Source organism: Octopus bimaculoides, chromosome 5 (assembly GCF_046866305.1).
Source record: "Octopus bimaculoides isolate indiv1 chromosome 5, ASM4686630v1, whole genome shotgun sequence".
Taxonomy (NCBI): domain Eukaryota; kingdom Metazoa; phylum Mollusca; class Cephalopoda; order Octopoda; family Octopodidae; genus Octopus; species Octopus bimaculoides.
Window position 1 is genome coordinate 1,349,525 of NC_142932.1, and position 5,472 is coordinate 1,354,996.

The following is a 5,472-nucleotide window of genomic DNA, read 5'->3' on the forward strand; positions in this document are numbered from 1 at the left end:
CACACAAACACACAGAGAATAGACACATTCCTAATCAAACATACCATTCACATTCATAAGTATTAGACTCTAACAACGTACACAACAACTAAATACAGAAGCGTACTGCAAAACACGCAGGAGCACAGGACATGCGCAATAATGCAAGAACGAAACACGCACACGCACATACTCAAATCTATTGCATATATACATACACATTGTCTCTTAAAATCATCATAATAACTTCACACAAATCTCACCCACGCACATCTAACACCCACGCACACACGTACCCACACGCGCACACATTTTATAGATACTATAAAATACGAAGTTTGTCTTCGTATTTCATGTTGTTTACGTTTTGTGACGTCCCGTACCCATATATGCATCTATATACATATATATGTATGCATGTACATATATGTATATATACTCTTTTACTCTTTTACTTGTTTCAGCCAGTTGACTGCAGCCATGCTGGAGCACCGCCTTTAGTCGAGCAAATTGACCCCAGGACTTATTCTTTGTAAGCCTAGTACTTATTCTATCGGTCTCTTTTGCCGAACCGCTAAGTTACGGGGACGTAAACACACCAGCATCGGTTGTCAAGCGATGTTGGAGGGACAAACACAGACACACAAACACACACACACACATATACTTATATACGACGGGCTTCTTTCAGTTTCCGTCTACCAAATCCACTCACAAGGCTTTGGTCGGCCCGAGGCTATAGTAGAAGACACTTGCCCAAGGTGCCACGCAGTGGGACTGAACCCGGAACCATGTGGTTGGTAAGCAAGCTACTTACCACAGCACATATATATACATTTTATTAATATTATTATATGATTGAACGCCACATATCCATTTCTAAGTAAGTTTATCTATATCTATATATATCTATATATTTATATATAATGCAGATAGGGTTAATTCTTTAAACTGAGAATCATATAATAATATAATTTGATGCTATGTCTCTAGAATTTCTAATTGGATATATCTTAAATGCTTAACCTATATGTACAATTTTGTAACTCTTATTAGCAAATGAAACACGTACAGTTGTGATGAAATGATGCAAAACATTTTTTTCCAATCTCTTGTTTTGATATATATACAAATTTAGGGAATAGAGCAAGTAAAATCCAAGCTACATATGTTACCTAGCTAGCAGAACCTCGGAAGAAGATTTGATTTCAAGATGTGATTTGGAATGCCTTGACGAAAATGTAACTTTCATTTAACTAAGGTGTCTTCGGCCTGATGAATAGCTAGTGGAGTACCCCTCGTTGAGCAATTATTACTTCAGAGGTTTTGCTAGCTAGGAAACATATGTAGCCTGGATTTTACCTGCTCCAGTCTCTCAATTTGGATTTTTATTCGCATACATAGCAACCCCAGTTACTAACCGTGAACTAGAAAGTAACTTTTTTCAGCTGATCGAAGTTCGACATGGGGAAAATTTAGAAACTACTACGTTAATAAAGCATTATTGTTCCTGAAAGTTGTTTTTATACCTTCTACAGACAGCTTGATGCTTACTAACTTCCTACACGTGGACCCTTGGATATCATTATATATCATTATACATACATACATACATATGTATAGTAAGAAAAAGGGAGGAGGAGAATTTCGATTATTCCCACGTGTTGAGTTGAAATACAAAAAATACATATATAAAATAAAAGAAGGAAAATGCACAGAGTTTACCGAGATTTGATATATTTTTTATAATTGAAAGAGTATTGTTTGTCAATTGGTTTCGCTTTCGCTAATTATGACATTGAAAGATATTGTAATACGTATTCCCATAAGAAGATTTTAGGGAGGTCATTAGTGATCGTTAATATTCAGGACAGGGGAGGTAATTGCTCATGTCTTGGGAAGGGCATAAATAAATATAAAAAACTCAAAAGCTAAAGTAGTGAGATGAAGTATTTATAGTGTTGGGTATGTGAACATAAATTAAAATATATACTGAGACCAAAGTTGATTAGGCGTTCATATTTAGGCGTGTTCTGTATTTTTCGATAACTAAAACGTTCTTGTACAGAAATCGTTTGTTTGCACTGGTAGATGGGGAAAACTGCGAGGTTTGGCTGAATATTACATGTACATCTCTATGTTCACTCAAAGGAATCTGTCTGTACTCTGGGAGACAGATCTGTTCCTTATGTAGTGTGGGTCTCCGTCTAAGTGCTATACTTCTCTGTTCTATATAGTTACGTCCACAACCTGAACAAGTTATGACATAAATTAGATTCTCGAAAGTACAAGTGAAGTTGGTCTTAATTGTGAACGTCTCTCCTTGTTTGAATAAGAATTCCGAGCCTTCCAACAGGTTGGGGCATGTTCTTCAGTTTGGGGGTTCACATTTCTAAACCATTGGCTTCATTTCATTCACAAACTCCTATACACAACACGGGCTATGAGAATACGAAATTACAATAATTTCAATGTCATGATTAGTGAAAGCGAAACCGGTCGACAGACGCAATACTTTTTCACTTATAAAATATATTAAAAAATACATTAAAACTATGTAAACTGTGTGCATTTTTCTTCTTTTATTTTATACATAAATTTTTATTCTTTTATTCTTTTACTTGTTTCAGTCATTTGACTGCGGCTATGCTTGAGCACCGCCTTTAGTCGAACAAATCAACCCCAGGACTTATTCTATCTATGGGACACCTTTGCCGAACCACTAAGTTATGGGGACGTAACCACACCAACGTCGGTTGTCAAGCGACGGTGGGGGACAAACACAGACACACAAATACATACATACATGTGTGTGTGTGTGTATGTATGTGTGTGTGTGTATACATATATATATATATATATATATATATACGACGGCTTCTTTCAGTTTCCGTCTACAAAATCCACTCACAAGGCTCTGGTCGGCCTGAGGCTATAGTAGACATTTCCCCAAGAGGCCCCGCAGTAGAACTCGACCCGGAAGCATGTGGCTTGAACTCGGCCCGGAAGCACGGCCATTCCTGCGCCTATGACTGCCGTGTTGTATACATTCGTGTATTGTGCTGTGCTGTTCATTTCCAGTTTTATTGTACTGTGCCTTCTTTCTCTTCCTTAGCCGTTAGTCATGGCTCCAAAGGAAGCTAGCAGTGATACTGGTAAAAGGAAAAGAAACGTTGAGAGAGAAACAAATGAAGTGAACGAAAGAAATCATCGCAAAACACAAAAATGGCGTTCGTGTGTCAGATCTCGCTGTGCAGTACGGTGTGCCTAAATCGAAAATATCTACTATTTAAAAAAGATAAGGAAGTGATAAAAGGAGCTGTTGTTGCAAAAGGAGCGACTGTTATTAATAAACAAAGACCAAAGATATTCGAAGAAGTGGAAAAGTTATGGCTTATTTTTATAGATGAGAAACAGTTAGCAGGTGACGATATCAGTGAAGCATTTGTTTGTGAGGAAGCATTAGAAATTATTAATGATTTAGTAAAGAAAAACCCTGGTATAAGTTCTGAAAGTGATACTTTTGAATTCAAAGCTAGTAGAGGGTGGTTCGAGAAATTTAAGAAGAGAATTGAAATATACTGTAATTAAGTATGAGGAGGCGGCGAGTTCAAACAAGGAAGCAGCTGAGAAATTTGTGATTGGGTTTAGTGACTTGATAAAGGAAGGATGTTATCTCCCCCAACAGGTGTTTTACGGGGATAAAACAGGATTATTTTGGAAACGAATTCCTAATAGGACCTATATTAGTGAGGAGGAAAAAGCGTTGCCAGTGCACAAGCCAATGAAAGATAGACTCACCCTTTTGCTCTGCTGCAACGCAAGTGGCGATTTCGAGGTCAAGCCATTGCTTGTTTACCATTCCGATAATCCGAGGACTTTTAAAAGAAACAATGTTATGAAGAGTAAATTGCCTGTTATGTGGCGGGCTAATACGAAGGCTTGGGTAACCAGACAATTTTTTATTGGGTAGATTCATAAAGTTTTTGCCCCGTGTGTTAAAAAGTATCTGAAAATAAAACCCCCCAAAAAACTTGCCACTAAAATGCCTTTTTCTGGTGTTAGACATTGCTCCCGCTCACTCTCCAGGTTTGGAGGATGACTCAGTTGAAGAGTTTGATTTTATTCAGGTCAAATACCTGCCACCTAACACAACTCCTCTAATACACCCAATTGACCAACAGGTCATTGCAAACTTTAAGAAACTTTACACAAAAGCCGTTTCGAAAGTGTTTTCAAGTCACGATGACACTCAGTTAATTCTCGGAGTATTTTGAAATCATCATTTCAATATCCTGAATTGTGCTAATCTTATTGACAATGCATGGAACCAAGTGAGTTACAGACCCATGAATTCAGCATGGAGGAAACTTAGGCCAGACTGTGTACCGGAACGAAACTTTGAGGGGTTTGAAACAGCTACACGTACTGCTACTGTCGAGGAAATTGCTATTGTTGATGATATTGTCTCTATGGGAAAAACTATGGGCTTCGATGTCGGCAGCGAAGATATTGAAGAGCTGGTGGAAGACCATCGTACTGAGCTTACCACCGAAGAACTAGTATACCTTCAAAATGAACAGCAAAAGACTTTGGCTGAGGAAATGTCTTCCGAGGAAGAGAAGGAAAGGAGGATGTCCCAGGTTCTTTATTCAAGGAAATTTGTACTAAATGGGGTGATGTGTAAAATTTTGGGGAAAAATATCACCCTTATAGAGCAGTGAACCTTTTCAATGACAATGTCATGTTCCTTTTAGAAAAATTTTACAACCCAGGCAATAAAACTAACATTGGACAGGTTTTTACTGACAGAAAAAGAAAAGAAACCCCAGAGAAAGACTTACCTGAGCCAAAGAGACAGAGAAGGGAAGAAACCCCCGAAAGACAGTTACCAGAAGTTTTCATGGAAGGGGACTCCCTTTCTGAGAAATAACACACTTTTGTGTGTCACTTACAGTTTGAATAAACGTCTTTATACTAAAATATATAGTGTAAGCGTGTAAATAAGCATTCATGTAGCGCTTGGAAACGAATTAATCTCTTTTACATTAATTGTAATGGGAAAAAATGATTCGGTTCTCGAACAATTCGGTTTTAGAACACACTTTCAGAACAAATTATGGTCGAGAGCCGAGGTTGCTCTGTATATCTATATATACACATACATATATATATGCATCCATAACACACATGTGCAACAACAGAAGAAGTAGACGTTAATATTGTTGGAAGTAGAGAATTAAATTTCTTAAATGACACAAGTTAAGAACACATACTTTCAAGACTGAATTTCTGGCTAACGATTCAATACTACCTGCACTTGATTACCTTTTGCAAGTTTATGTATGCTTAACACACACACACACACACACACACATACACACACACACACACACACACACACACACACTCACGCATGTATGTATATATACACTTTAGGTGTGCACCTGAGTATTATGTATTTTCTTCATACACAATGAAAGGAATGCACGG

At 37.6% G+C, this 5,472-nt stretch overlaps 1 pseudogene; it reads left to right on the top strand.

Moving 5' to 3' along the window:
• The first annotated feature begins 4,328 nt into the window (after positions 1-4,328).
• LOC149135400 (uncharacterized) lies at positions 4,329-4,827 on the top strand (annotated as a pseudogene).
• Positions 4,828-5,472: the final 645 nt, after the last annotated feature.